The 9,709-nt window shown below is 50.2% G+C and overlaps 1 pseudogene; it reads left to right on the top strand.

The window, feature by feature from the left end:
* Positions 1 to 4,197: 4,197 nt before the first annotated feature.
* On the top strand, positions 4,198 to 5,310 carry LOC103258604 (annotated as a pseudogene).
* The last annotated feature ends 4,399 nt before the right edge of the window (positions 5,311 to 9,709 follow it).

Here is a 9,709-nt window from a genome sequence, read left to right as displayed (position 1 = left end):
ACCCCAGAATTTATTTATGAAAAATGGTGTATTTATTCTTACATGTTTTAACTTCAGTCACCTTCAAAGTGCTCTCTCTATTATGCCATACAACTATTGATATGCTTTTTCCATTGCTCAAAACAGTTTTTGAACTGGTCAATTTGATGCCTTTTAGTGCTTTTGCTGATTTTTTGTTTCACCTCTTCCATGTCGGCAAAACGTTTTCCTTTGAAAACGTTCATCCAGGGAACCAAACTAACAAAAAGCCATTTGGGGTGAGAGCAGGTGGATAGGGAGGATGGGGCATGGAGGTCATGCTGTTTTTGGTCAAAAACTGCTGAACACTCAGCATAGTGTGGGCAGGGGCACGCGTAAATCACTCATCGTGAAATGGGCAAACGCACTGAAAGAATCTCCAAAAAAATTCACTGAAGCTAAACACAGCCTCTCTTAGCAACACTAGCTGGTCCACGGATGCCAATGGGTTCCTAGAACACTAACCTCGTGGGGGAAACCTGAACTACAAGGGACCTGCCCTCCAAAAGATAATTCCAGGTTTTTTTGGGGTCCCCCTCGGAGTTCATTTCCTGCTGTTGCAAGGTACACCCAAGTCTGGACAATTCACCAGGCTTGCCCTCCTCCGTGTGATGACTTGACAATCTGGGCTTTTCTAGTATTACGTCTCTGCCGTCGTAGCAGGGAGCTTCTGTGCTCATTATGGTGGGACGAGGGAGCTCTGGAAAAGGTTGAGTCCACCCAGGAGTGACCCAGGTCTTTTCTGCTCGCATCCTGTTGGCTAGATCTAGTAGCCAACCCCATCGAGTAATAAGGGCAGGGGAAACATGCAGGGTAGAGGTGGTCCTTGTCGTCTTCTGCGCATTCTTATCACTGGGTGATGTTTGATGTGCATTCTAAGTTGTTAAAGCACACGATGTGTGTGCATTTTGACTTGGGGTTTTTCATTTTCAATGTCAATTTCCTGCAGGAGAAGAGATATTTTTACCTTGCTGAGGCCGTCTGAAATGTCCTAATTATTCACTAGATTTAAATAAACGCAGTTGCAATTTCGTCAAATAATAATCAGTAGTGACTTCAATGTACTTATGTTTCAGAGGGGTGGGGATTCTAGACTAATCTCTCTTAGACTTTTCATCTACTTGAAACCACAAGTAGTCACTCTGGTATTTAATCCTTGATGAATCAGGACTGACCAGAGTAGATTTCACTTTCTTAGAATAAAGGACAAGTGAAACACAGGAAATGGTTTTAATTTGGAAATTTCTGGTCTCAGACAATTCAGTAATATTTACTGTAGCATAATTCCTGAGCACTAGTGATGCCAGGCTATGTTTAATCATGCTACAGGAGACCTCTTTTAATCCTCACCATAACTTTATGAGATTGGTATCCCTCATTTCCTCAAATTACAGACTGGGAAACTGAGGTACCAGTTGCTTAAGGCCACATAACTGGGAAGAAGAATAATCAGAGGTTCAGACCCAAGTCTGACGTTAAAGTCTTCCCTATAATTGCTTCCTGAAGGCAAATGATCAAGTCACAATTATTGATTATTTTAAAGATCTTACAGACATGAACATATATGAGATCTGTCATCCTTTCTAACTACAAGGATTGACATTTATCAACTCATCTGGCTAGAGTACAGCCAGTAACATGAGCTGTTCTCTGAAAAATCAGCCTGGCTTAGTCCTTTTTTATTTTATTTTGTAGAGATGAGGGTCTCACTGTGTTGCCCAGGCTGGTCTCAAAATCCTGGCTTCAGGCGATCCTCCTGCCTTGGCCTCACACAGCGCCGAGACTACAAGCATGAACCACTGCTCCTGGTCATGGCTTAGTTCTTAGTTTTAGTCTTAGCCAGCTTGAAAATTGTGTCCATTAATCACAAAGGAGCCTGTGTGAATGGCTGTGGGTGTATCTTTGGAAATCGTCAGCAATCAAAAGTGAAATTCCCTACTGTCAGGGGATAGTACCTTTGCTTGATGAGGATTTGAAACCGCCATTCAGTGTCATCGTTTTGTTTTGTTTTGAGTTGGAGTCTCCCTCTGTCACCCAGGCTGGAGTGCAGTGGCATGCTCACGGCCACCCCAGCATCAATCTGCTGGGCTCAAGCGAGCCTTCCACATCCGCCTTCCAAGTAGCTGGAACTACAGACACATGCCACCATACCCAGTTAATTTTTTGATTTATTGTAGAGAAAAGATTTCACCAAGTTGTCCAGGCTGGTCTCAAACCCCTGAGCTCAGGCAATCCTCTTACCTATGACTTCCAAAGTGCTGGGATGACACTGCTCCTGGCAGCTTGTTTTTTCTTTTTTTATAGCTGGAAGACAAATACTTGGAATAGAAAAGCTAATTAATACAAAACAAGCTGAGGAGAGGTTATAAAACAATTATCAATAGCTACCTCCCCGGTTCTTTCCTTGACTAATGATCAGAGGTCAGGCTAGGTAATTTGCTAAGAAAGCATGACAGAGCTAAGCAGTGTCAAAATGGCTGCTCTCTGGCTATGTCAACTCAATTTTTGTCTCTTCAGGGCTGTTGCCGCAAGCCACTGCTTTAATGACCCCAGTAGAGATTTACAAGAGGAGGGACCCAAAAACCCCAGAATTTATTTATTAAAAATTTTGTATTTATTCTTACATGTTTAAACTTCAGTCACCTCCAAAGTTCTCTCCGTTTGATGCCATGCACCTATCAAGATGTTTTTTCCACTGCTCAGAACAGTTTTTGAACTTGTCCCTTTAGATGCCTTTTAGTGCTTGTGCTGTTTTTTGTTTTACCTCTTCCACATCAGCAAAACATTTCCCTTTGAGGACTATTTTCCTCCGGGGAAACAAAACATGTGGCTCAGAGTGAGGACAGGTGAATGGGGGGGGGCCCGGGGGTCATGTTGTTTTGTGTCAAAAACTGCTGAACACTCAGTGTAGTGTGGGCAGGCACGCTTGTAAATCGCCCATCATGAAATGGGCAAATGCGCTGAAAGAACCTCCGAAAAAAATTCACTGAAGCTGTACACAGCCTCTCCCAGCCACACTAGCTGGTCCACGGATGCCGATGGATTCCTTAGAACACTGACCTCGTGGGGGAAACCTGACCTACAAGGGACCCGCCCTCCAAAAGATTCTGGGCTTTTGGGGTCCCTTCTTGTACACAATCACATCCATATGACAGCTGTAGGCCCAACTGTGCCAGTGCCAGGCGTGCAGCATCACCCAGGATTGTCTGTCCCATGAATGATGGATGTGGAGGACACCTTGCCAGTGGGCGTCTGAAGGGGCAGTGATGGGAGGAAGGCCGCCACACAATAGGCCTGTGTCCTACCCATGCTCTTCCCCAGGGCATCCTCTCTCCCGTGGGAATGCCCCTTCCCCAGGGACACAGCTCTCAGCCCAGCCAGCCCCCTGCTGCCCAGAGCTTTGACAGTTTGACCGGGCTTTGCAGGCATCTCAGGCCAGAGAGTTCCATGCCTGCGCCCCGACTGCTTCTTTGGAGCAGGGATCGTTCCTGGAGGAAGGCTTCTTTCTCCATAGACACCGGACACTGGTGCCCTCTCACCAGCCTTCTTCCTATTAATTGCAGCGACGCCCCAGCCTCAAGGCACAGGGGACGAATGTCCCATGCCAGGTCTTCCACGTGTGGTGACGTTCATGGCTTGAGCCTGCCTGGCCCCCCCCCCCCCCATGCTCTGCTGGGTGGCGTGTCACTCTCTGGCTGGCTCCGCTGGGCTTGGTGTTGTAAGGAGAGGAACAGACTTAACTTCTCTAAAAACCTGCTTGTTTCATCCTCTTCTTTCAGCTTTGCCTCCTCCCCCCGGAACCCCTAGTCCTGGGGTCAGGGTCTCCAGACCCAGACAACACCACCAGAGTTATAAAACTGAACATACCCTCTCTTCCCATGGGTGAAGACCCTTGAGTAACCCATCATAAGGCATAGGATGACAGAAAGGAGAAACAGGCCGGGTGCAGTGGCTCACACCTGAAATCCCAGCACTTTGGGAGGCTGAGGCGGGAGGATTGCTTGAACCCAGGAGTTTGAGACCAGCCTGGGCAACAGAGTGAGACCTCATCTTACTACTTGGGAGGCAGGAGGGTCGCCTGAGCCCAGGAGGCTGAGGCTGAGGCTGCAGTGAGCCGTGAGCATGCCACTGCACTGCAGCTTGGGTGACAGAGTGAGACTCTGACTCAAAAAAAAAAGAAAGAAAGAAAGAAAAAAAGAAAACAAGAAACATACGCAGAGACTCAGAGCTCTGCTACTCACAGGACAAAAGCAGTGGGAACTGAATGGAGTACGAGGCAGCTACGAAAACGACAAATAAGTAAATGAACGAACATCTACAAGTTCATTTCAAACACTCATTTGGCTCTTTCCCATCCTGGAAGATGGCGGGTGAAGAAGCTGAGAAACCTGGTACTAAGGAGAAGAAGGCTGAAGCCAAGAAGGCTGATGCTAGTGGCAAGGTGAAAGGGGTCATCTCAAGGTAAAAAAGCCCAAGAAGGGCCCCTCTGCAGCCAATTCCTCATCAGAGGAATTGGAAGATGTTCCCAATCGAATTCCAGAAAGGCCTTGTACAAGGGGAAGTACTCAGCAGCTGAATCCAAGGTTAAAAAGGAAAAAAGGAGGGGTTCTTGCAACCGTTACAAAACCAATTGGTGGTGACAAGAATGGTGGTATCCACTTGTATACCTGATCCTGAATTGTACCCCACAGCTTTAAAATAAAAAAAAAAAGAACCCCCCCCCAAAAATGGTGGTACCTGAGTGGCTAAGCTTCGCAAAATGCCTAGATATCATACTCCTGGAGATGCACCCGAAAGCAATCGAGCCACAGCGAAAGCCTTTCAGCCAGCGCGTGAGAAGACTGCCAGCCAGCATCACTCCCGGGACCGCCCCGATCATCCTCACTGGGCACCAAAGAAGCAAGAGGGTGGTTTTCCTGAAGCAAATGGGCAGTGCCTTGTGACTTGTGACCGGACCTTTGGTCCTCGATCGAGTTTCTCTGAGAAGAACACACCAGAAACTTGTCATCGCCACCTCCACACAAAATCGATCTCAGCAATGTGAAAATCCCAACACATCCCGGCGATGTTCACTTCGAGAAGCAGCAGCTGCGGAAGCCCAGGCAGCAGGAGGGTGAGATCTTCGACTCAGAAGAAGAGAACTGCAAGACGACGGAGCAGTGTAAGACTGATGCGAAGGCCGTGGACTTGGAAATCTCACCCCACATCAAAGCTACTCCTTCGCTCCAGGGCCACCTGCGACCTGTGTTTGCCCTGACAAATGGCGTTTATCCCCACAACTTTGTGTTCTAAATTTCTTTCAAAGAACCTAATTAAATAACTGATACGTTAAAAAAAACAAAAACAAAAAACTCATTCGGTGTCTTCTCTCTGCCCGACATTGTTCTCCCTGCAAATGAGACTATACGATCAACACCAAGGAAAAGAGAATCAGGATTCGATACGTCCTGAAATTCCAAGTGAACTATCACAGAAGCAAAGGACTGAGTGCAGGCCCTGACCACTGGTCACAGGAGCACAAGACAGGGATCAGCTGTGGCTGGACACTGCTGGGGGAGGCAAGGAGGCGGGAAGGGAGGCCCAGGGCAACACAACGGGCTCCTGGCCCGCCCCGGTGGAGAGGGCCCGCCCGACGCCCACCCCTCACCTGCCCGCAGCCCGCTCAGGTAGCAACCCTCACATCACAGAAATCCTGAGATGATTAAAAAACAAGTGAAATATATTTTACAAATGTTTATCTTCTAGTGTGGGCGGAGGAGTGAAGAAACGAGATCATAGCTGTGAAACACGGGTTCTGTGGGTGACAGACCCAGGGCCGGACGCTGGCTCAGCCGGGGCTGGCCTGGGGATTCGAGACCAGCCTGGGCAACTTGGCAAGACCTCGTCTCTACAATAAATCAGAAAATAAGCTGGACATGGTAGCGCATGCCTGTATTTCCTGCTACTCGGAAGGCTGAGGCAGAAGGATTGCCGGAGCCCAGCAGGTCGAGAGGGTATTTCTCTAAGCCTCGGCTTTGTTCTAATCTGAGGAATGGGGATAAGGATTTCCATTCTGCAGGATGAAGTCAGATACGGTCTTGCTCCTCAACTGGGGCCCTGCTCTCCCTCCCGGCCCCCTCCCCTCCCGCTGTCCCCAACACCGCCTTCGACATCTAGGGCGACTTTGCTTATTGTGGCAAAAAAAGCAAACACAGCATGGAATCTCTCCTCCTGACCATCTTGATGTGATGTCATCCACAGGCATATGGTTGTACGGAGGGGCCCAAGAGCCTTTGCGGGGGGTCTTGGGAGCCGAAGCCCTGCACCCACTGGACACCAGTTCCCCTCCCACACTCATCCACAGCCACCGTCCTTCTGCCGATGAGCATTTGGCCACTTTGTCCGCCCACGGGCATTTCCATGGCTTCTACCTCTTGGTGACTGTGAATAAAATTGCAGTGAAGTCATGTGATATCTCTTCTTCATCCTGACTCAATGCTTTGGATACACCCAGAGGTGGGATTGCATTTCTTTCTTTTTTTTTTGTCAGTCTCCCTCTGTCGCCCAGGCTGGAGTGTAGTGGCACGCTCACGGCCACCGCAGTCTCGACCTGCTGGGCTCCGGCAATCCTTCCGCCTCAGCCTTCCGAGTAGCAGGAAATACAGGCAAGCGCTACCATGTCCAGCTTATTTTTTGATTTATTGTAGAGACGAGGTCTTGCCAAGTTGCCCAGGCTGGTCTCGAACCCCCAGGCTCAGGCCATCCTCTTGCCTCGGCCTCCCAAAGTGCTAGGATTACAGGCTGAGCCACCACGCCCAGCTTCGTTTTAGATTTTAAGGAGCCTCTGCACTGTTTTCCATCGTGGCTGCGCCATTCACATTCCCACCTGCAGTGCGCAAGGGTTGCGATTTCTCCACATTCCCCCCGCCCTGGATCCCTGTTTTTCCTAGGGTTGGTTTGATTGTTTGATCGTGGTCATCTTAACAGCAGAAGTGATATATTGTGGTTTTGTGGACTGATTTTTTTTTTGAGCCTGGATTTTACTCTGTCACCCAGACTGGAGTGTGGTGGCAGGATCTCAGCTCACTGCAGGCTCCAACTCCTGGGCTCAAACGATCCTCCTGCCTCGACCTCCCAAGGTGCCAGGAATATAGATATGGCCACTGCACCCGGTGGAGTGATCTTTGAAAGACATGGATGGTGTCACGTCCCCAGCTTGGAAATTTCCAGTGACCTTTCTTGCCTTCAGAGTGACATCTGAGAGCCTCTCTCTGGTCTCTGAGGTCCTCTAGGCCAGCCTCTGTCCACTCTCTGATCTCACTTGGCCCCCAGCTCTTCCTGTCCACAGTGCTGCAGTCACAGTGACATGCTTTTTTGTTTTTTGAGTCGGAGTCTCACTCTGTGGCCCAGGCTGGAGGACAGGGGCATGCTCACAGCCACCACAGCCTCAACCTGCTGGGCTCATGCGATCCTTCTGCCTCAGCCTTCCAAGTAGCTGGAATCACAGGTGCGTGCCACCAAGTCCAGCTAAGTTTTTGATTTATTGTAGAGCCGAGGTCATGCCAAGTTGCCCAGGCTGGTCTTGAGCCCGTGGGCTCAGGCAGTCCTCTCGCCTCGGCCTCCCAAAGTGCTGAGATGACAGGCTTGAGCCACTGTGCCCAGCCATTGGCACGCTTTGACTCAAGCCCCGCTGACCTTGGCGTTTCTGGCACACACAGTCCCCTCTGCCTGGCGAGTCTCTCTTCACTTCCACGTGGCCGGGTCCTTCTCATCACTCAGATCTTGGCTCGGATTCTGTCCCGTCAGAGGTGACATGTAATCGTCCCATCTGACGTCCTTTACCTGAACGCTCCGACCTGTGTCACCTGTGGTTTCCCTTGCGCCTCACAGCAGTCACCAGCACCTGGAGGGACTGACCGAGCTGTCGCCTGTCAGGCTTTTCTGGCATTCCAGGATGCACCCTCTGTGAGACCGGGAGCTCGTGTCCTGCTTACGGCTCTGACCCCAGGAGGGAGCCTGACGGGGGGGGGGGGGTGAAGGCAAAGGGAAACGGGCCAGTAGGTGCCAGTTGGAGGCTGGGGGGCCCTCCACGGCGGATGCAGCATTTTTGTTGGGGTTTGAGGGACGCACATTGTTCCACCGGGCAGACGCAGGGGACATTTAGGCCGAGGCAGCACACAGCCTGGCACGTCCAAGGAAAGGAAGTCTGGTGTGGCTGAAGCCAGGGTGCTGAGCAGGAGGGAGGCAGTGGCATGGAAGCTGACATGGCAGGCAGAGGTCAGAGGCTGCAGAAGTTGAGTTCATTTCAGTTCTGTTGACTTGCTATTTAATTCTTTATTTGAGACAGGGTCTCACTGTGTTGCCCAGGCTGGAGTACAGTGGTGCGATCATAGCTCACTGCAGCCTCGACTTTCCAGGCTCAGCCAACAGAGTAGCTGGGGCTACCGGTGTGCGCCACCACACTTGACCAATTTTTAAAACTTTTTTCTGGTAAAGATGGGATCTCGCTGTGCTGTTCAGGCTGGTCTTGACTCCTGGCTTCACGTGATGCCTCGGCCTCCCAAAGTGCTGATATTACAGGATGAGCCACTGGACTCGGCCTGGTTTGCGATATGTTAGGCTCGAAGATACAAAGGCACATTAGACAGTCCTTTGCCGCCCTGCAGCAGTGGGGACTGTGTATGGCTGTTGAGCAGGGAAAAGGACATGAACAGCTTGCAAGGGACAGACTGCAGCAGTGGTCACGAGCACCGGCAGCTGGGGTCAAAGCCTGGCTTTCTGTACCTAGCTCTGTGACCATAGCACAGCTTAGCCCCCTGGGGCTTAATTTTCTCATTCGTAAAGACAGTAATAACAACTGTAGCTGTCTCTTGCTGTCTTGTGCGGACGAAATTCATAGGCATTTGTCACACGGGGTCCCTCAGTACGTGTTGCTTATTCTCATGTGACACATTTCAAACGCCAGGTACACAGTGCATTTGCAAGAGCTGTTCGTCTTCTTGTTCTGTTTTTGAGAAAGATGATTTGCAGGCGTGTCGCCAGTTGTGGCAAGGGGAGACGACAGCCACGGGACACCACGCAGGAGGCCACGGCAGCGGCTGAGGCAGAGAGAAGGAAGCAGAGAATCAGGGCACAGAGGAACAAACACTGGCCAGGGAGCCTGAAGGCGAGGGTGAAGCGAATGTGTTTCGAGCGAAGGTGAGTGGCTGCATTCTGGGTCCACTGAGCTGAAGTCACCCGAGGACGCCCTGCCTGATGTTCAGCCGAATACAAGGCAGTGGCCGAGGCTTGGGACCCCAGGTGAGGTGAGCAGGGATTTGCACTCCAGGGATGCCACGTGCACACTCACACGATGGCCAAGGGCTCCAAGGGAGCCTGTGGCTCACCTACCCATTGGCAAAGAAACACACAGCACACAGGGTTTCAGGCTTGTGCACGGCTATGCATTGCCGGCTGGAGTGTCAGTTTGAGCACTCTTTCTGGAAAACAAGCTGCAGTGTTCATCAAGCACCTTGGAGATGCTCTAACTCTGCAATTTCACTTTTTAGAGGGAAACCCCAAATGCACATAATTATGACACGTAGAGCTGGTCACTCCACAGAACATTCAATGGCATAAACAAAATCTACATACAGGCTCCCTCAAAGGTCGGAAAATGGTTCTGTGAGTGTGTGTTCGTACGTATGCTAGAATTTTTTTTTTTTTTTTTTTT

This window comes from Carlito syrichta, unplaced genomic scaffold, assembly GCF_000164805.1.
Source record: "Carlito syrichta isolate Samal-C Ts95f unplaced genomic scaffold, Tarsius_syrichta-2.0.1 Scaffold302305, whole genome shotgun sequence".
NCBI lineage: Eukaryota > Metazoa > Chordata > Mammalia > Primates > Tarsiidae > Carlito > Carlito syrichta.
The sequence above is the reverse complement of the archived record's forward strand: the minus strand, read 5'-3'. Positions and strand labels throughout refer to the sequence as shown.